The sequence below is a fragment of the Archocentrus centrarchus genome, chromosome 12 (assembly GCF_007364275.1).
Source record: "Archocentrus centrarchus isolate MPI-CPG fArcCen1 chromosome 12, fArcCen1, whole genome shotgun sequence".
NCBI classification, from domain to species: domain Eukaryota; kingdom Metazoa; phylum Chordata; class Actinopteri; order Cichliformes; family Cichlidae; genus Archocentrus; species Archocentrus centrarchus.
In genome coordinates this window covers 15,604,084-15,627,101 of record NC_044357.1, presented here as the reverse complement: position 1 = coordinate 15,627,101, position 23,018 = coordinate 15,604,084, and the positions used below count along the sequence as shown (strand labels likewise).

The 23,018-nt window shown below is 43.3% G+C and overlaps 1 protein-coding gene across 1 annotated transcript in view; it reads right to left on the bottom strand.

Annotated features, from left to right (window-relative positions):
* rimbp2a (RIMS binding protein 2a) overlaps positions 1–20,021 on the bottom strand; it is a 70,973-nt gene extending 50,952 nt beyond the window's left edge. The window contains exons 1-2 of the mRNA XM_030743059.1: positions 19,974–20,021; positions 6,430–6,576 (exon numbers count right to left, since the gene is read on the bottom strand). The gene's annotated coding sequence lies outside the window, so the exon portion shown is untranslated. The remainder of the gene's footprint in view (positions 1–6,429; positions 6,577–19,973) is intronic.
* Positions 20,022–23,018: the final 2,997 nt, after the last annotated feature.

The following is a 23,018-nucleotide window of genomic DNA, read 5'->3' as shown; positions in this document are numbered from 1 at the left end:
AGCAGCAGCATCAGTAGCAGCTCTAGGGCCTCTCTCTCTCTCTCTCTCCCTCTCTCTCTCTCTCTCTCTTTTACTCTCTTTCCTCCGCCCCCTCTCTACACGCTCTCTTTCCTAGTCTCCCTTTCCCCTCACTCTCTCCCCACCCCCAAAGACCCTCCTCCTTAACAACCTTCCTCCATCATTTTCTCCTTTTCTCTCCTGCGCTCTCTCTCTCTATTCCTTTGCTCAGTTTCCTCCCTTTCTTCCTCGAACTGCATGTGTCTGTGGCGAGCTGCACAAATCGACTCTGTTGAATAAATCCAACTTTGCTGCTACAACCATCAGTTACATCAGTAGACCACAGAGGAAAGGTATCACTGACAGCTGGATGTAGATGGCTTGCAATCTGAACAATGAGGATGGACTAGATAAACCCACCCTCCTCGATTCTTCCCCCCATTTCATGTCTTAAGTCATGGCACTAATTTAATGAGGTCTTGAATGATGCTGCTTTATATTATTTTGCCTTTTTTCCCAAAATACATATCTAATAAACATTTAGATGTAGCTTTAGCTGGCACATTTTGTAGTTATGGCTGTGCAAAAGTCTATGTATAATATTTATACATTACATTATATTACCGTTTTGTTGTTTACTTTTACAGTACTCTAGTAGGATTTATGTCTCACAACTTCTTTAAGTGGTGCTCTGCACTCTTCCGAGAACAGGTTATACTGTTATGTACATAAAAAGCTTCAAGAGAACTGAAGCCAATGTGAAACGCCTTTATATCTGCCATCTTTCTAATGGCCAGCAGGGGACAACTTTCCGGTTGCAAAAAAAAGTCTGATTGCATGAAATCTATGAGAAAACTACCCCACTTCTCACTTAAACCGTGCCCTCAATATATACACTTTCCTGGTGAGTTAATGGCCTCAGTCACTCGCTTCAAGTCTTACTGAATACAATATGATGTCCATTTTGTCCCCATTAAAAAATCCAAAAGGGGCATAAGATGAAACTATGATTCTTACAAAAGCGTGGTGTGTATTGTCAACATGCAACCTGGTATCACAGCAGGGTGTGTAATAGACATGGTGGTCCACTGTGTGGTTTTCATGCTTCCATCTATCCATTACCTGTTCCAACGTAATGTTTGTGTAATCAGAGTAAAAATCTGTCATGCTACACTTAACTAATTTTTACAGCAATACAAACTTCTTAAATTATGTTTTAAAATAACAAAATAAAGAAAATGAATAAATACAAAATGCAATACTTTTTTATTATTCAATTTTCTCTGTGTTCAAAGTGTGATGCACTTTCACAGCCTCTGCCTACACTACACTGTCGCACTTTAATTGTCACAATAACATACTGACATAAGCTTTTCACGATGTGCAAGTGTGAACATGGGTATACCAGTTATCCCTTAAAATGATTTAATCCTGTTAAGGGGATTTTCAATTGATCCCGGAGGACCCTATATTTTGACGGTAATATATTTTTAATATTTTCCCTCTAATGCAGCCGAATTTGTTTAAGGATGATTCAAAGTTTTCACAAGATGAATTTCAAATTTGTTGCAGACACTTATGTCAGTATGCGCTTTGAAATCAGGCCAGTGCTAACTATTTATGTAACTATTTGTCTCTGTTTCTCTCAGATTAATCACAGATTTCTATAGCCAGCTCTGACTCTAAGAAGACCGAAAGCAGCAGTTTTCATAGAAGTAGTACTACAATAATAAATTAACTGTGGTTATGCTGATTATGAATCAGTCATATTCGTTCTCGTTCTTTCGGCCGCTCCCTTCAGTGGTTACCACAGCAGCTCATCTACCTCCATTTCACCCTATCTCCTGTATCCTCTTCCATCACACCAACCCTCTGCATGTCCTCTTTCACAACATCCATTATCCTTCTCTGTGGTCTTTGTCTTTTCCTCCTGCCTGGCAGCTGCATATTCAACATCATTTGCCCAGTATATCCAAAATCCCTCTTCTGCATATGTTCAAACCATCTCAGCCTTGCCTCTCAAACTTTGTTTCCAACTGCTCAACCTAAGCTATCCCTCTGATGTATTCTGATATACTTCATTTGGTTAGAATTAAAGGTCAAGTGTGTTTGCTCGACTCTGATTATTTTAATCTTTTCTTAGAAGTAAGGCAATAAATATCAGCAGTCGGTAGCATAAGAAAATCTCCAATGATATTATATTGTCATTTAAAAATTATTAGGTCACAAATTAGAAAGCAACTCATTTGGAATTTTGTCTGGAATGAACTGTCAGAAAATGTCTCGATTCGATCATGGCCAGGCATGACCCGCCCTGATGTACATCATATCTGCTTAGATTAGTGCAAATATGAAGCTGCACAGGCCAGGCCAGTGGCGTCAGTCAACCTCTCTGCCTGGGTGTGTGTGTGTGTGTGTGTGTGTGTGTGTGTGTGTGTGTGTGTGTGTGTGTGTGTGTGTGTGTGCGTGTGCGTGTGCGTGTGCGTGTGCGTGTGCGTGTGCGTGTGTGTGTGTGTGTGTGTGTGTGCACTGTGCACTGAGCTGTTCTCTCTCTCCATTATCAGATACTTTTCAAGACATTATGAACAGAGCTATTACAGACAGACATTAAACAGGCATAACTGATTTTTTTTTTTTAAATAACTTTGCGGGAAGTGAAAACAAGTTGCAGCAGCAACATATCACCTTTTTAATTCAGCTAATGGTATATCATCATTAGTTGCAGAGATCAATGTTTTTTCTATCTGCTGATTTTTTTTTTTCCTCTTTTTACAATTTCTTCTAGAGGGTAAAGCTCAGCATGCTCTACTTTATCTCTCAGCAACTTTACTCGGGTAAAAAGGCAAGGGGTGAACTGGGAAATGAACTGGGGAGAAAGAGGATAATCCAGTTATGCAGAAATATCTCAAAGAACACAGCCTGGGATAAATTAAATTAGAGACAGACTAAGACCCTGAGCCTAAACACACCGTTTTAAATGCCAGGTGATAAAACAACCACGTGAGTCAAAACAGTGTGAGAAAGTGGGTGGTGATAGTGTTATTCCTGCTGAGTTGTGAAGTTAATTTTCAGCATACTACGCTATTGTTAACCTTGGTTTATCTGTGTATCATTGATTGGAGGAACTTACAACACAGATTACGGGGTCAGCTAAAACAACACAGCTATTAGGATTATTGATTAGATGTTGTTCCTCATTGCAATGGGACAACCCATATCATCATGAGGCCTCTCATCTTAGTGGGCCAGCTGCTAGCAGTACACAATTGTTGCCATAGGGATGGTGTCCAGGGAGACAGCTGTGGCCTTTTAGCAGCAGCCACACAACAGACAGAAGGTCATTCCTCACCGAGGGAACCTTTCTCCAACTGTCCATCACAGATTGTTTCCAGGCAACAGGTCAAGAGCCTTTTTTTCCCCCCTTTTTCTACCTTCTCTGAGTTTTTTTCTTTCCATTTAGATAGCAAAATAACAAATGAAATGCAAGGAAAGACAGACGCATGGGAATACAGCTGAAGCAGCTGATGAAATTAAATCTCAACAACAGAGTAAAGATTCAATTAAAAACCATGAAGTAATATCTTATATAACTTCCTGACAGCCTAATCTCACACCTCTCCATAACATATTAATACCTTTCAAAATGACATGGGACAAACATGTTAGCAAACTGTTTCCTTTTACACATTTAGTTAACAGTGAGACAACATTAGTTCTGTGTCTTCATGTCATCACAGAACGACCATAACAAAAAGACCCATGACACTGAAGATAATGCCACCCAAATGGTGTCCCAGCATGGAAAAGAATTTAAAATTTTAAAGTTTTAAAAATATTTTCAAAATATATTCAGAAGTAAATTGTATGCACCTAGTCTTATTCGGGCAATAGTAATACAATACATTACATCTCTGTGCTAATATGTGATCCTGCACTCGCTGGCCTTCATTAGGTATACCTGTTAATGCAAATATCAGATCAGCCAATCACACTGCAGCAACTCAGTGCATTTAGACATGTAGACAAGGAGACCTGTTGAAAATCAAACCGAGCATCAGACAGGGGGAAGAAAGGTGATGTAACTGACTGTGAATGTGGCATGGTTGTTGGTGCCTGACCGACTGCTCTGACCATTTCAGAAACTGCTGATCTACTGGGATTTTCCCCACACAACCATCTCTACTGTTTACAGAGAACAGTCCAAAAAAGAGTAGATATCCAGTAAGTCAAGATTCTCTGGGTGAAAATACCTTGTTGATGCCAGAGATCAGAAGAGAATGGCTCGACTGCTTTCAGCTGATAGGAAGGAAACAATAATTTAAAAAAAAAACTGTTACAACCAAGGTATGCAAAAGAGCATCTCTGAATGCACAACATGTCAAACCTTGAAGCAGATGAGCTACAACAGCAGAAGACCACATCGCATGCCAATCCTCTCAGCTAAGAGCATGAAACTAAGGCTATAATTTCCACGACTCACCAAAATTGGACAACAGACAGTTCAGGTTTGTAGTGGTGGTGTAATGTGTGAGAGATATTTTCTTGGCACACTTTGGGCCCCTCAGTACCAACTGAGCACCATTTAACCCCACAGCCTACCTGAGTATTGTTGCCGACCATGTCTATGCCTTTATGACCACAGTGCACCCATCTTCTAGCGGTTGCTTCCAGCAGGATAATGCACCATGTCACAAAGCTCAAATCATCTCAAACTGGTTTACTGAACATGACAAATGTACTCAAATGGCCTCCACAGTCACGAGAACTTAATCCAACAGAGTATCTTTGGGATGCGGTGAAACCGAAGAGTCACCTCATGGATGTGCAGCCGACAAATCAGCAGCAACTGTGTGATACTATCATGTCAATGTGGGCCTAAATCGCTGAGAAATGTTTCCAGCACCTTGTTGAATTAAGGCAGCTCTGAAAGCAAAAGGGGGTCCAACCCAGTACTAGCCAGATGTACCTTAATAAATTATCCCATGAGTGTAAAAGACTGATACAGTCAACAAAATTTATGCTAACTACAGGCAAAAGTTACCATTAAAACCGGACCTCAAAATCCAGGAAGCAGTTTTGGTGTACTGGCATACTTCTACTGTATATCGTCAAAATGTCTTTTTTCGGAATTTATTATTAGGCATCTTTTGACCATCACCTTTAAAGTTCATGTGCAGTTTGTATAGTTATCAATAGCTGCTCATAAAATTCATGAATAAATTGATTATTTTCATCATACTCAGAATAAGAAGACTGATGGATGGACAATCCAAAAATAGGTTCTTTTTTTTGTTTTGTTTTTTAATACCCTGACAGTGTAAGCCCACAGTGCATCTGCTTAAGCAAATGTGTAAGAATGAACCCACCCCTCATTACTGAGCTTCTCTCTGATCCATAGCTGAGTCTGTCATTGCATGAATGACCATGGTGCACTGCAGTCTGCGTGAGTGAAGCTATCACCAGTGACAACGAAAAGACTGTCAGGAGCCCAGCTAGATTGCCTCCTAACAGTATCTCCCGCATTTATAAATAACATGCACACACAAAGTTACGTAACATTACTGATTTATGTTGCGGTTACATTGCCTGTTAGCTACGGAGACAAAACAAAAATCTAAACTCTTCCAGGCTGTCATCAGTTCCTATGTTCTGAAGTTTCACTTTGATTTTTTCAGTTTATATGGAGAAAGGAAAATGCTCAGTAGGTTATTGGAAAGTTTTACACATAATGCTTCTCCTCAGTGAGAGAAAGAATGATGGCAGGCAGAAAGTAGGGTTATTTTGGAATTTGTACTCTATCTAGTTTTCATGAGTTGTGGCAAAAAAAAAAAAAAAACAGGAGGCTTATCATTGTTTTTATATCTGTATACGATTTTTCAAATCTGAATTTATGTACGAAACCTGAAAAACACATTGAAATAAAACTAATTAAAAGGCTGTAAATGAGGATTGAAACATGCAGATTTCACTCTCAAAGTGATTTCAAACTACTGCAGCTTGTAGCAGCAGCAGCAGCCACTACGCTCTGTCAGTTCCCCTCTGTCAGTGTGTCAGCACTCCTGCTAATGGGCATGTTGCCAAGACAACAGCTCAAACACCTTGCCATCTGGGACCACCTGGTGGAAGCCTCCAAAAGACAACTTCACTAACTTTACTTCATTACTCAAATACATGCATGAAGGTAGAATGCAACCTAAAATATGCAAACATGCACTCCCATCTACAACGCACACCAAACCACATGCCTGTCTATTTTATACCACATTTTGCTTGCCCGTTATGCTCTTTTAGTAATATTTAATCTGGAAAATACAAGCCAAGAAACATCATCTGAAATATGAGTGTGTTCACTGTGAGGAGTGGCTGACAAACAAACTGTATGTATGTCTATGGGAAATGACAAAACTTGGGTGCACAAAGTAGCAAGTATACCAGCTTCTTGTACTGCTGTTTCTCCTGGCGAAGCGTGGCTAACTCAAACTTTAGAGATCGGTTTCTCTCCTCCAGTAGTCGAAAGCGGCTTGCATGGTAGACAGTGGAGTGGCCCGTAGCTTGCTGAGATGAAACCTCATATCTTGACTGCAAGAAAAAGAATAAAGAAAAAAAATAACCAATGTTGAACATTTCTTGTATTATTACAATCTATATAATTATTATTAGTTGTTGTAATAGTACTGGAATAACTTTGCTAACAGTTGTGTGAAGCACAGTCCTTTAGGATGAATGTTATCCTGCTGCTGAGATGCTACTAGTGACTGTGTTCACAAGAAGATGCTATGCAGGTATAATGTTTAAAGCCTCAGTCACACAGGCCTAGAGACTCTCTAGCCCTGTGTGACTGGGGCTTAACTTGTTCATCAAAATTTGTTAATCTGTTAAAAATAAAGTATAATTGAACGTTATTATTTTGCAAGTACTTTGCAAGTCCTAAGCTAAAACCCTGGTGAAATGCGACCATGTGGATATCACCCTATGGCAGCTGGGACAGGCTCCAGCCTACGCAACACTTCATCACCCTCTTTCTTGGTCAAATAGCCCTTACATAGCCTGGAGGTGTGTTTGGGGGTCATTGCCTTGTTGAAAAACAAATGATGGTCCCATTAAGTGCAAACCAGATGGGATGGCAAGTCGCTGCAGAATGCTGTGGTAGCCATTCTGGTTAAGTGTGCCTTGGAATCTGAATAAATCGCCAACAGTGTCACCAGCAAAGCACCCCCATACCATCACACTTGCTCCTCCATACGTCACGGTGGGAATTTCACATGTAGGGACCATCTGCTCACCTTTTCTTACAAAGACATGGCATTTGGAACCAAAAATCTCAAATTTGGACCCATCAGACCAAAGGACAGATTTCCACTGGTCTAATGTCCATTCCTTGTGTCCCTTAGCCCGAGCCATTCTCTTCCTCTTGTTGTTCTTCCTTAGAAGTGGCTTCTTTGCACCAATTCAACCATAAAGTCCAGATTCACACAGTCTTCTATGAACAGTTGATGTTGTGTGTAGTAGTGTGTGCTACTTGAAATCTGTGAAGCATTTAGGTGGGTTCTTATCTGGGGTGCTGTTAACTTGCAGTTTCTGAGGCTGGTAACTCTGGTAACCACTGAATTAGAAGGTGTGTCCAAGCTTTTGACTGGTTCGGTGTAATATGATTATTGTTATGGTATTTTTATAATTGTTGTTTTATGTTGTGGTATTGCTTGTGTTGTTGTGTTATTGTATATAATTATAAAGACTGTGTAAAGGCCCAAATAGGGACATGTATTGCAAATCAGCTTAGGCTAAAAATGTTGAGGTGTGTTGCCTGTTTCATGTAACATACTTGTCCATACATACAAAATCACACTGTTAATATGGATATCGGTGCAAAATTTGCTGGGTAGCCATCACAGAAGTGCTGAGATATTTCACAAAAAACGACTTCGTGGTTAAAATTAAGGCAACCATTATCTAAAATCATCTGGAAATGCATCCACATAAAGTGATCGACTGTTTAACCAATCAACTCACTTGATTAATACGCATTATGAAGAGACGCCATAACGCCAGTGTTGCTTGCAGCAATGTACCACTTCCAACCCGTGCAGTCAGTCACAGGAAAGGGATTAGTGGGCCTGAAAATGAAGCTGCTGCAGTTGAGTTTGCACGTCAGTGTTTTTTACATTTTCTTGAGGGCATGAGATAGCCTTTAAAATCCAAATTTTCACTTGCTTAAACTCTCCGTGGAAATGTACTGCATATCTGCAGCAGGCAGGCTAGAAGTATCCCTTGTGCTGCTGAGTTAGTCTTCCTTCATGAAAGACATCCATTAGAGCAATTTGGTGGCACTTTTGCATTCATGGTTGTCGTGTTTTGGAATAGAACTGCTATGCTGTCAATCTTGTAGTTTTCAAAATTTCCAGTCATGCTGGAGCTACCAGAGGGATTGTAGATAGCAGAGGAATTAAGCAGCTGTTTGACTGAAGTGAGAGAAAATCTGATTTAAGATACAGTGAAGTATATGTGTACCTCCAGGAATTAAACACATCCCAAGGATAGAAGGATGCATTGTGCTTTGGTATATGTATCAGAACAGAAAATACTCCCCTACACATAAGGCTAAAAAAAGATTTGATGCTGTGCTACACTCTAGTTACTTAGAGTGTTATGGGAAAATGCTGGAGAGCTCTAATCTGAAATCCCCAAAAAAGCACTGGTCTTTCATATTTACTTCCTGAAAAAGAACACATAGCCTGCCCAGACACACCAGCATTACCACAGCTATAAAAGGAACACATTAGCACCCTAGATAAAGGAGAAACCAAAGGAAACCTTTTGCTGTGTTACTTTGAAGTCTGCTCTCTTTTGTCTTTTCACTCCCTATACCTGCTTTTCATCCAATTTTTTTTTAATTTACCAAACCCATCAAGGGGAACATTAATGCTTTGGTCAAAGTGTCAGCCCACTGTTCTCTTCAAGCACCATTTCCTTGTACTAATCCCTGACAGACCAACGAACAGATGGCTCTAACTTCAGTTTATATTATTCTAATATATCAGTTTGGTTGTTACCAGAACAGTTGGTATTTTGGCACACAAAACAACTCACACACTCACACACATACAAACAATAACCAGACCCCCTTGATTGAAAGCCAGACTATCACACTCCACAAAGCACATACTAAAAACAAAGTTGCAGACAAGATGACAGTTTACCCAGAGAGCGTAAGCTACCGAAGCCAGTATGATTGAAGTGCCAAGTAGATAGAAAGACAGCCAGATCCACCTGCTAATACAGCAGACCTGCCAAGCAATTGAGCCTACACATAGACCCACCAGTGTAATATGGTGGTCTTTCCAAGAATAGACAGACAGATGGACCTGCCAACCACTACTGTTGGTTTTCCAAACAGACAGACAGACTAACACATTCTGTCAGCCTATTCAGAACAAGATATTAGGCCATATGGACATCCCTGTGAGAGCTGATTTATGAGTCATTTACACCACAGAACCAGTGACTTCCAGATTTAATATATTAAAAAATTATATGATTAAAATCAGGTGATCTCTTTAGTGACAAGACAACAAAATGACAATATGTTCTCAACTATATTTGCATTGAAAATCTTTTGGACATTTTAGCATCTGGGTGACTCTGGAGTAAAGGGAGACATGATACAGTACATTCAGTCTCCTAATCTGTCAGACTTTGGTGCACGAAAAGAGCAGACAGTGTGACTGCAACCAGTCCCTTGTGGGGCAGGGGCCAATTGTGCCATCCACATGGGAGTCATCATCCTTGTACTGAGGAAGCTGCCAAAGCTGTTCTGACAGCAGTTGCGTCAGAGTCTGGAATAATGGCACGCTCGTGCACACAGGGGTCACAGGAAACACTGACAACCTTTGCTAATAAGTGTGAGCCAGAAGGGGAGCAATTAAAGGAAGACTGTGAAAAGTCCAAAGAAGCATCCTGGGCATGTATGTCATCTATTCTCACTCTTTTATTCAGGGTGAATAAGCAAAATTCAAAATGCTATAAATGGAAATATATACAGTATGTAAGGCCAAAACAGAGTTTGTACAATTCCAATGAGCTTGAAAGTCAATATTTGGTACGATCACCTTTATTCTTCAACACAGCCTGAACCTTTTTAGGCAAGCCTTCTATTAATTTCTTTAAGTAGTCTTCAGGAATAGTTCTCCAGGCTTCTTGAAGGACATTTGGAGCTCTTCTTTGGATGTTGGCTGCTTTTTGTTCCGTTCTCTTTCAAGATGATCCCACATGACTTCAATAGCGTTGAGGCACAGGTTCTGAGAAGGCCAATCCATGACTGACAGTGTTCCATTGTGGGTTTTTCTATACAGGTATGATTTTACTACATTGGCAGTGGGTTTGGGATCATTGTCAGGCTGAAAAATGAAGCCGTTGCCAATCAGACCCTTTCCAGACAGTACTGCATGGTGACAGCCATCCTTCAATTTAGACAATTTCTGATGAGGCTTCTGCAAACAGCAGACAGATCAACTGAAGGGCCAGATCCTTCTCTCAGGTCCTGTGTCAGGTCTTTGTTATTTCTTAAGAAATGACTAAAGAAATGTGTTTTTGCAAAAAGCTGCTAGTAACAACATGCCTGAAAATACAATTTAAGATTAGTTTGTTGCTAAGTTGTCTGTTATGTATAGACACAACACTGGCTCATCTCTTGAGTTAGGTGCATTTGTGTGAATCAGTGATTCATAGGTCAGTGTTTAGCGGCTTAGCAAACAAAAAACAGATAGAGAAAATGGTCAGATACGAGGGCCGGACTGAAAATGAGAGAAAAAGCAGCAAATGTCCAAATAAAAACTTTGAAAGACCTTCAGAAAGCCCACTTTAAAAGAAAATTACAAGAAATTCCACTCCTTGGAAACAGAATATAAAGAAATAAGTGGTGACTCTTTTGCACAGCACTGTGCAGCCAATATTCCTCACAAGCTATGGATGACCATAAGACACCAAAAGATATTGCCAACATTAATACTGTATGAATCAGCAGACTGAGAATGTGTAAAGAGGGCAGAGGGGGAAAAAAAAGGAATTAATTAGCTGACAAAAGTCACATACTGTGCAGTCTCAGAACGAATCAGCGAAAAGACCCTGCAGCAGTCAACATGAGGTTTTCACCATGTGAGAATTTCCCTTTGTGTATTTAATATAGCTTTGATTTTATATACATAGCAATAATAATTTACAAGTGTTTGTATAAAGCTGTCACAGCATCTCATAAGTATTAAAAATTGCCCGTTCCCCATAAAACCAGTCTGTTTTTCCTCCCACTCAGCAGTGCTGTCTCCTCCTGCATGTCAACATTTGGAAGTACAGCAATACTCCACTCTCACAGGACTGTATGCCTCCAGTCTAATTTAACGCACTGACCAAGGTTCTTAACCTTGGTGTAGTTTGGTTGGCTTATATTGTGACTGTGTGTGTCTTTGTTGATTTCACTGATGCACAATTTTTCGCTTCAGATTTTGTATGTTCTTTTCAGAGTATTCTTTTCCCTTCTGTCTAAGGGAGATATTCCTTTTTGTTTGCAAACTGTAAAGGTCACAGCTGTGGAGTGCTGTAGTGTGTGTACTGCTCAAAGGCAAGTCTGTAAAGCAGGTAACTGCTACAAAGGGATTTAACCTGGGCTTACAGGCTGTTATACATAACTTCTATGACACAATTCAAGGAGCCTTCTGAGACTCACGCTGATTCCTAATTTTCTAAAGAAGCGCTGAGGAACAGCACAGTAAAAAGAAAAAAAGAAATAAATAACTGGGATTTAATGAGGATTTTACAAACACATTTCTGGAAAAACAACTGGCACAATAACATTTATTTACTCCTATGAAGGCAAGGTGTAGAATCCTAAAAGTAATTAAAATATGACCCAATAATAAAATCAACATACAGGGAGCTGAATTTCTGCACACTAGTGACAACAGCAGTGATGGGTGCACAGTGAGTGGATTATCCATTTAAAACTGATGAACAACTGGAGGCTGGAGGAACTGTTTATTAACCAAAGCAGATAATGTGGGTAGCTATTAAGATGTTACAGCATATAATTATGTAATAGGGGCTTTTTACTACTTTATACCCCTCACAGTTAAGCTTCACTCCCATTTTCCAGCAATTAATAGCTACCAACTTTATCAGCACACAGATGTATGTTGTGCTCATTCAAGAGCCTGCTTAATAAAAAAAAAAAATCACATTTTCCGGGATGCCTATGGATTGCTGCTTTGTTTGATGACTTTCTCTTAAGGGACACAGTAGAATAGATTAGGAAGGCAGCATGTGGTGGCTGGATTTGAACCAAGGGCATTGTGGTTAAGTGGCGTGTGCTCAGTCAACCGAGCTGCCAGGATACCCTCAAGGTAATCTTATTTTGACGAGGAGTCATTTAAATAAATTGTCATGTCGCCATCTGGTGTGGAAGTGTAACATTCGCATCAGTGCTGCCTGATGCCTGTGATGGACGTAATCAGCAGGATACAGATATTAAAAAATACAAATTAAAAAAAAAGAATAATAAAGGAACAAATTGAGTCAGGATTCAGAATGCTACCCAAGAGAAACAATTCATCCACTGCTCCTGTGAGGAAGATCCGTTTACATTCTGAAGGCAGTAAAAATCAACAGTGCCTGGCAATATTTTTTTTAAAAATGAGGGGTTGGCAGGCAGAGTAATGCTAGCGTTCAGTGTTTTTGCAAACAGGCCCACAATAATAACACTGTCCCTACCGCAAACGCAGCATCCTCTTTGTCCCGAAATGTATCTCTTTTCTTCCCGTCACAAACCGGCAGCGGAGGCAGAGGCGGCACGTCAGTGTTGTGTGTAGCCTACACGTGTGCGTATGTCGGGGTCTGAGCGCGTGTGCTGCTGCTTTCCAATCTGCAGCTTTAGCAGCTTGCCTTAGTTTGCACGCACCCGTAGCTGGTCTGAATTATCACCCTAACAGCGAGACCAAAAAGCAGCGCTGCCTTGCTGGCACCCCAGCCCTGTTCCCCTCAAAGTGTAAACACTTCCTGCACCTTCATTCGGCAGTGCTGCCAAAACACCTTCCCCCAACCTCCACCTTTCTTTTTTGCTGTTTGTCTCATCCACAGTGCGCGTTCAGTTAACCAAAAACAACGTCACGCATGCAGGAAAAAAAGGCACGCACAGCTTGGAACACTGATGGCTAAATCATTACACCTTTTTTTTGTTCTTTTTTTTCTTCCTTTTTTTTAATCTCTGAAAGTATTTCCCAAACAAAGCAAACCCGCATCCCTCACCACTTTCTCCTCTGCATCTTACTTTATAGCAGAAGCTAATGCTTTTCGGTTTTTCTCTTCCTGAAGCAACACATACAGTGCTGTGAAAAGGTATTTGCCCCCTTCCTAATTTCACTTTTTTCATATTTGCTACATGTTACACATCATCAAACTAATTTTAATTTAGGCAAAGATAACCCGGGAAAATACAAAATTCTGTTTTTAAATGAGGATTTAGTTTATTAAGGGAAAAAATCTTTACAGAATTGTTTTAATTCAACAGAATTGGAAGGTTTTCAAGCATGAAAGGCCTGTTTAATGTCATTCTTTGGCATGACCTTGCACTGGACGAGTCGTCAGTGAGCTCCGGCCACTCCTGGAAAGGTTCACCTCCGTTCCAAGTTTTCTCCATTTGTGGATAATGGCCCCCATTGTAGTTCACAGGAGTCCCCAAGCCTTAGAAATAGTTTTAAAATCTATATTTTGCATTTATTTGGACTATCTTTGTCTAGTATTTGATGATCTGTAACATGTAAGTTAGACAAATTTTTTTCTCAAAAGATCTGAAACCCTGCAAAATTGTGAGCCACATATTTCATGTTTAGACTTTGTCTAGTGTGCTTGAAAAGATAATATCTTAGATAATATGGCCTGCTTTTCAAGTTTTCACTCGGCCTCAGTTGAGATGTTTCCTTAAATTATCCTAAAACACAGATATGTGTAGTGTGTTTGGAATGTGCAGAGGTTTTGCTTAAACATACAGTATTGTGTAAATGTTTTAAGCCACCCCTCATTTCTTTATGCTTTACTAGGAAAACAGGAAATAGGTGCAGTGATTTACTGAAATATGTGCAGCCTACATGGGAACACAGTTTTTAAGGCAAAACAGAGTTTGTACAATTCTTACACGCTTGAAATTCAATATTTGGTTTACACACAGTCTGAACTCTCCTAGGCAGCTTTCTTGTAATTCCTTTAAGCAGTCTTCAGTAATAGTTCTCTGCTTTGTTTCTTTTTTTTTTTCTCCTTTTTCTGTCAAGATGATCTCACAGTACTGCTTCAGTAATGTTGAGGTCTGGGAGGCCAGTGTTTAGGCCAATCCATGACTTGTAGTCTTCCACTGAGTGTGTTTTTGTTTTTCTATCCAGGTATGTTTTTACTGTTTGGGATCACTGTCATGAAGTTTTTGTCAGTAACTTTCCATATAGTATTGTCATGTATCAGCTGTGTGGCAGGCAGAGTTGGACCCAAATGCAGGACCTGGGAGACAGGACTTAAACTCAAGAAGCAGCTTTAATGCTGATGTTTCTCCCAAAAACACACAAAATACAGAACTAGGCACAACTGGAGCCAGCAATGCAAAACTCAGAGTCCATGGGGAAAACACAGAACAAGGGAGTACACAGCATGAGCGATGTGGGGTGATACAACAAAGACCAGTGGGAGACAGAGACAATATAAACGCCCACGGGATAATGAGAGGACAGGTAACGGGGGGATGCATGGCTGGAAACTATAGATATAATGAGGCATGGGGTAGTAAACATAACACTGGCCACAGAAAACAACAGTTACCACAGTTAAACATGAAGACACAACTGAATGGGAAACAAGGGTTAACTCGATATAGGGGAGAAGAGAAGGACTGGGCAGGGGAGCATAGAAAGGCAAAGGACAAATGCAGATGAGGCTGGGACACCAAGGAACACAACTGAACGCACAGGAGAAAACAAGACAAGGGGAGCAAAACTAAACAGTGCACACGAGACAAAAGGGTAACGAAATAAACTAGGGCATAACTAAACACAGAATCACTAACAGATGAAAACTTGACAAGGCTCGGGGAACACAGAGGCCCTGAGAAAATAAATCCTAAACACAAAGTGAAACCCAAACAAGATATCAGGATCAAAGGACTAAACACTGAGGCATTGCAACTAACTAGACACAGACGGCTACGCTGAATGATTCATAGTTCACTGTCACAAACTAAAAACATTTCTCTGAAAATGGTCAGATACAAAGACTGGACTGAAAATGAGTGAAAAAGATTCAAAAGATATTTGGAAAGCCTGGAGTACTGTTACTCAAGACCGCTAAAAATTACAAGAAAGTTTGGCTGCTTGGAAGCAAAATATAAAGAAATGAAGGGTGGCTCCAGATGTTTGCACAGTACTGTACACAGCTCAGCCACTATAGGCCCAGCGCTGATGATCTAAAATAAATGAACTTGTCTCTAAAACGAACGGGTGACATGCGCATTCACACAGGTCACTTCTCGTCTGTTATGAGACAGAATCAACACCTCGTTACCCATGAGCTCGCTGTACTTCAGCCATGTCCACCTTGCATATTGAGGCTTGTAACTTTTTGCTTGGATTAAAATCAAATCTACACTGTCATGTTCCTGGTCGCAGTCCTACCTTGCTTCCCTTTTGCTCTCTTCACCTCCTCTAAATCCCTGAGAGAGGGCTCAAATTAAATCAGGTTTTAGAGGTTACATCAGCAGCAGGCACTCAATGTATTATGTAGTACTAGTTCTCGGTTTAGCTGGGACAGAGCAAAGAGTACGGAGGGGAGGACAGAAAGAAAGAGACGCATGGGATAGAGGAGAGGACAGAAAGACGGCAACAAGAGGAGAAAGCAGGATGTACGCTCCGTTCCACTCTGTTGCCTAGCAACACGTGCTCGCTGTCTGTTCTCATCTTTACTGTAGGCACATTTACTCTTGCAGTGAATTGGTTTCCAGTCATGACATGACGCCCTGTGAGGCTGGGGATCAGGAGCAGATGGAAATTGGATTGGGCAGACTGGCTTCTTTAAATATGCAAATAACTGAAGGCAAATTGTTATTTAAATACTTAAAGAGGACTAATTGTGCTTTTCCTTATTTTCTATAGTGGATGCTTATGTTAATCATGGCCAGATTCTTAAATAATGACATCAGCTTATGTCCAAGTAATTCCTGTGAGCCAAAACCTCAGGCTTCAGGCTGCTCTATTTATTTTTTTTTTAAACTCTTGGCTCTGTATGATGACAGTGAGAGAGGATATCCTTAATATGGTCATCTCAAACATACAGCTCTGGCTAGCTGCCAGAGCTAGCCCTTCAACCTGCTGCTCAAACCTTCTGTTCGCAAGGGGCAGCGAATCAGAAAAAAACACTAGACTTAAAAGAAGGATATCCTTTAAGAGAGAGGTCCTAAAACAGCTCATTTCAAATGCTGGATGAACTGAGTGATCTATCATAAAATAACTAAGGATTATTTTATGTCTAGTAGACATAAAAATATGGAGCTGGAAATGAGAATAACAGGTCCATTCTAAATAAGCTGCTACCTTTAGCAGTTTGACTGGTCTATCCTTCAAATGGGTGGATTCTCCAGACACATCTGTCAGTGACTTGGAATGGCACATGTGTAGGAGTCGGTGGAAGGAGACACGAGCAGGTATGTAGTCTCAGCTTTATTCGTAAAACACACAACAACTAGAACTCCAAAATATAACTCCTCAAAAGGAGGAGTCAAGCCCTTTTATCCCAGGCCTCTCTCTCCCGCCTTTTCCCGATCTATTCCGGTCTCTCTCTCCGCAATAAGAGCTTGGGGCATCTGGTGTGAAATGTGCATATATGTGGCCACCACACAGGCCCCCCCTGAACACACAGAATGGCAAACAATACAATAATAAAAACAGCAACCATTTTCAAGTCAACATAGCAAAAATAAAATACCACATTAAGAGTATCTCCTAGGGGGTTTAACAAGGCGGCCGCCACGGCTGTGCTTGGCGACCACAGGTGGTGAAAACGAGGGAGGGGCATAGCCCCGACTACGGCGAGACTGCCCCCTCGCAGGGGAAAAAACAGCAGCTGGGGGCAGGTCCTCCGAGTGAGGCATAGAAACGGGAGGACGACCGCGGCGCGGAGGTTGGGCCAACTCAATAGGACCATCCGGAAACATGTGAGCAGGCTTAAGGCGATCCACCGAAACCCGCTCCTGACGACCTCCCAGCTCAACCAAAAAATCCTTAGGTCCCACCTCTAGCACACGGAATGGACCATCATAAGGAGGTCGAAGTGGAGAACGGTGCGCGTCATGGCGGATAAAAATGTACTTGGCAGACATCAGGTCCTTTGGCACATATGACTGTGGAAGGCAGTGATGCGCCGCTACTGGGGCCAAAAACCTATCATTCCCCGGGAAAACCGGCCCGCTCCTTTTGTCGGCCCCCGAAGCAGATGCACCAGGAAGGAATTCCCCTGGAACCCTCAAAGGCTGGCCCAGGACCAGCTCGGCTGAAGAAGACTGCAGGTCCTCCTTAGGTGTCGCACGCAGGCCCAGCAGGACCCAAGGAAGGCGGTCAACCCAGCTGCTGTCCACCAGCGCAGCCCGTAAGGCAGCCTTCATGGTACGGTGGAACCGCTCGCAAAGGCCATTGGCCTGCGGGTGGTACGCGGTAGTGCGATGGAGTCTGACGCCAAGGTTCTCCGCCACAGCAGTCCACAGCTCAGACGTGAACTGAGGACCCCTGTCAGATGTCAAGTCAAGCGGTACGCCAAACCGAGATACCCAGGAGGAGACGAACGCACGCGCAACATCTGCTGAGGTGGTTGACGCCAAAGGAACTGCTTCAGGCCACCGAGTCGTCCTGTCCACCATTGTCAGGAGATGGGTGAAACCCCGGGAAGGGGGAAATGGACCTACCAGGTCTACATGGACATGTTCGAACCTTCTCTGGGGTATGGGAAAGTGCTCCAGAGGGGATTTGGTGTGTCGTTGCACTTTGGCGCGCTGACAAGCAACACATGAGGAAGCCCACGCCCTGACCTCTTTCCGGAGGCCGGGCCACACAAACTTGGCCCCTACCAACTTAACTGAGGCTTTAACTCCTGGGTGCGAAAGAGAATGAACTGCCTCAAAAACCCGCCGACGCCAGCAAGCAGGAACCAAGGGGCGAGGCCTGCCCAATGAGACGTCGCAAAGTAGGGTTACGCCACTATCCTGAAATGAGACATCTTCCAAACGCAAACTGGACTCGGCCACCTTAAAAGCCTGAATCTCCGTATCCGTAAGTTGGTCGGCAGCCATGGCAGAGTAGTCCACGCCCAAATGCACAGAACTAACCTGCGCCCTGGACAGACAGTCAGCCACCCGATTACACTTGCCGGCGACGTGCTGAATGTCAGTGGTAAACTCTGAAATAGCAGAAAGCTGCCGTTGCTGCCGCGCAGTCCACGGTTCCGAAACCTTTGCCATGGCAAATGTGAGAGGTTTGTGGTCTACAAAAGCGGTAAAGTCACGGCCCTCAAGCAGGAACCGGAAATGACGCGTCGCGAGAAAAAGGGCAAGGAGCTCCCTGTCAAACGTACTGTACTTTCTCTCCGCATCCCGAAGCTTCCTGCTAAAAAAGGCGAGGGGCTGCCAAGCACCACCCACCCATTGTTCGCACACGGCCCCGACTGCAAAATCGGAGGCATCGGTAGTAAGGGCAACAGGCGCCTCGGGAGACGGGTGGGCCAGCAGGGCAGCGTTGGCAAGAGCAGCTTTGGCACTGTCAAATGCCTGCACCCGCTCAGGTGTCCACTCTATCTCTTGGTTGCCTTTCTTGCCCTTAAGTGCATTGTACAGAGGGTGCATGAGGTGAGCAGCCCGGGGGATGAAACGGTTATAAAAGTTCACCATCCCCAAAAACTCCTGCAGGGGCTTCACTGAGGAAGGGCGCGGAAAAGCAGAAACCGCCTCCACCTTAGCGGGCAGGGGAAACGCCCCTTGGGGCGAAACAAGGTGTCCCAAAAACTCTATGGCCGGCAGACCGAACTGGCATTTAGCTGGATTCACAATCAAACCGTGCTCACTGAGACGCTCAAACAACCGGCGGAGGTGCACTGAATGCTCCGCGGCGGAAGGGCTGGCAACCAGTATGTCATCCAGATAGACGAACAAAAATGGCATACCACGCAAAACGGAGTCCATGAGGCGCTGAAACGTCTGTGCCGCGCCCTTCAGACCGAAGGGCATTCGCAAAAACTCGAAAAGGCCAAAAGGAGTGATAACCGCGGTCTTGGGCACATCACGCGGATGGACAGGAACCTGATGGTATCCCCTCACCAAATCCACCTTTGAAAAAATAGTTGCCCCCGCAAGATGAACCGAAAAATCTTGAATGTGGGGAACCGGGTACCTGTCATTAGTCGTCGCATTATTAAGGCGCCTAAAATCCCCACAAGGGCGCCACCCACCGTCAGCTTTAGGGACCATGTGCAACGGGGACGCCCACGGGCTGTTTGAGCGGCGCACAATACCAAGGCGCTCCATGTTTGCAAACTCCTCCCTGGCTATCGCTAACTTCGCGGCATCGAGACGGCGTGCACGCGCAAAAACCGGCGGACCCACAGTGGTAATGTAATGCTCCACACCATGTTTAGCTACGGCTGCAGAGAAGGTGGGAACCGTGAGGGTGGGAAACTCGGCAAGCAAACGCTGGTACTCATCACCTGTGGCAAGCATGTTAGCGAGGGGCAGGGGGCCAGGACTACGAAGTGTACAGGGGTAGGTATCAAAAGACACAGCATCTATCAAGCACCTATTAGCTACATCGACCAACAACCTGAAAGCACACAAGAAATCAGCGCCGAGTATAGGTACTGACACAGACGCTATCACAAAGTCCCAGTTAAACTGACGTCCCTTGAAACACACAGTCACCAACCTCATTCCATATGTGCGAATGGGGGTACCGTTCGCCGCGTCCAGCAGGGGTCCGTGACATTGTCCCAAGGCGTCCGCAGCTGAAGCCGGCATGATGCTACGCTGAGCACCCGAGTCCACAAGCAGACGGCGTCCCGAAGCAGTGTCCTCAATGAAGAGCAGCTTGTCCGAGCTGCCAGCGCACACAGCTGCTAGTGAGCACCGGCCCTCTCGTTTCCCTGGTGCTGGAAGGTACACGGCGGAATGCAGCGCTTCGCCTTCACTCCGAACCGGCGATGATAGAAGCAGAGCACGCTCTCCTTCCTCCGGCGCTCTGCGACGGCGGCCACAGCACCAGCTTCTCTCGTCTCCGCTCCTTGTAGAGCCGCACTCGGTAAAAGTGCATGCACACCGGAATGCCTGGATGCCAGCAAAATCTTGTCCGCCTCTTCAGCTAGCCCGCGGTAATCCTTGGCCCGTATCAGAGCGGAGCTGGCTAGCGCGGTGCGCACGGGAGGGGGGAGCTGGCGCAGGAACAGATGCGTAAAGAGAAACGAAGCGTCGCCCGGGCCGAGCAGAGCCAGCATGTGCTCCATCAGCTCGGAGGGTTTACCATCTCCCAAGCCATTCAGGGACAACAGGCGATCAGCCCGCTCTTCGTCTGAAAGCTGATAAATCCGCAGCAGGTTCTCCTTCAGCGCTCCATACTTGTTAGCAGGCGGCGGGTCCCGGAGCAGTCCCATCAGCCGGCGGGTAGAAGCAGAGTCCAGCGCCGCGACGACATGGTAATACTTGGTGTCGTCTGAGGTGATCCCGCGGAGGTGAAACTGGGCCTCCACATGCTGGAACCAAGGCTCTGGATCGTGCTGCCAGAACTCCGGGAGCTTGACCGTGGCCGCAAAAATAGCGGGAGAAACGGCGGCGGCTGGTGAGGAAACAGCGGCCGCGGCCGTTGAGCTGTCGTCAGCAGACATGTTCTTTAGTCGGGGTCACCAATGTAGGAGTCGGTGGAAGGAGACACGAGCAGGTATGTAGTCTCAGCTTTATTCGTAAAACACACAACAACTAGAACTCCAAAATATAACTCCTCAAAAGGAGGAGTCAAGCCCTTTTATCCCAGGCCTCTCTCTCCCGCCTTTTCCCGATCTATTCCGGTCTCTCTCTCCGCAATAAGAGCTTGGGGCATCTGGTGTGAAATGTGCATATATGTGGCCACCACACATGATCCTCTAGAGGGCAAGTGTTTTAGCTGATAGATCAATCATTTTCTCGTAGAAAAGAGGAATTCCATTTTCTGAACGTAAACCTGCTGCCATTAAAGCATTTGAAATCTTTTTAAAGTAGCAGACAGGTGGGGTTAAATAAGGCTTGAAAAAAGAGTGAACAGTTTTGAGGTCAGAAACACAAATCTCCCCCTCTAACAACTACTACCACTGTACAAGTAGACAGCAGGAACCAGAATAAATAACATCCACAAATACAAACTAACTACTGTACTTGTGCTGCATAATCCACATGGCTAGGTCATCTGAGATTACAAGTTTTGTCATTGCATGGTTTGGCTTCTTCTTCTTCTTCTTCTTCTTCTGTTTTTTTGTGACACATTCAACAGATCAGAAAAAGCATGAAAAGAAAGAGACCTGAGCAGTGATAAAATAATCAAATTAGCACATGGAATAGATTTTGAAATCGCATTGCTGACAGTGAATGAAGGCTCTCATGTAGACATTTAACATTTTCACAGTAAGTGCACAGCTCAATGTCTGAATAAAGTCTGTGCAGTTAAAACAAAAAAGTGTGTATTGCAGCACTTAAGAATCTAATAAGCCAAGTCTCACCAAAATTAGACAATGGAAGACTGGAAAAATGTTGCCTGGTCAGATGAGGCTCAGTTTCTGCTGTAATGTTCATATCGCAAGGTCAGAATTTGGTGTAAATAACATGAAAGCATGGATCTATCCTGCCTTCTATCAATAGTTCAGGCTGCTGGTGGTGGTATAATGGTGGCATACTTTGGGCACCTTAGTAGGAAATGAGCATTGCTTAAATGCCACTGGTCTCATGAAACCACTTTGAGTTGGATGTGCAGCTGACAAATCTGCAGCAACAGTGTGATGCTATCCTGTCAACATGGACCAAAATCTCTGAAGAATGTTGTTGAATCAATGCCACAAAGAATAAACTCAGTTCTGAGAGCAAACTAGCATGGTGTACTTGAAGTGAAGTGAATGAAGCAGCTGGTGAGTGTATATTCTGAATGGAATTTTGAAACCTGTATTTGAATGGTTTAATGCTATTTTACAGAATCACTACCAACTATTACTTCCACCTAATTATTACCATGTCAAACACACATTTATATTTTATCAATTAAATCCAGAAATACAGTAAATACAGGGCAACACTAATGTACATTTGATCTCAGCTGCAAAAAACAGCAGTAATAATGACTAAGGCCTACAGTATGATGTTACCTTGGCCTTGCTGTGCAGGTGGTGATGGTGCACGTTTCTGGCAGCAATCATGGCGAGCTGTCTCTGGATCCACTGTAACTCCATCTGAGACTGCCTCAGTAGGTCCTCCACATTAGCACTGGACTTGTGATCCCGCATTATCACCTGCAAAACCAATCCAGAGATTACATACTAGCTTTATGATGCAGACCTCATACTATACTCACACTTCTCCGTACACCGTGAACGTTCAATACCAGGAATATGCCACGAGCAGACACACAGCAGATCTAGCATTCAATTGGATTTACAGAAAACATGCAAAATTAGAATCGCAGTGAAAAAACTATGAAAGGTATGCTGCTGAGTAAAAGCACTAATGAATCTAACAAAGAGATTTTGACACTTACTGTATACATCCTTCATCTTCTTTCATTACAAAAAAAAAGAAATCACACAACTTGTTTGTTCATTTTGAGGTACACAAACAGTCCCTGAGAGTAAAAGCCACATTATAGAAACTGAATCACTGTTCCAATTAAACTTCGTTGCCACCAGCGTGAGTTCATCCACATATGCATGTAGGTGCTGACTAGTATGTACATGTGCGTGTC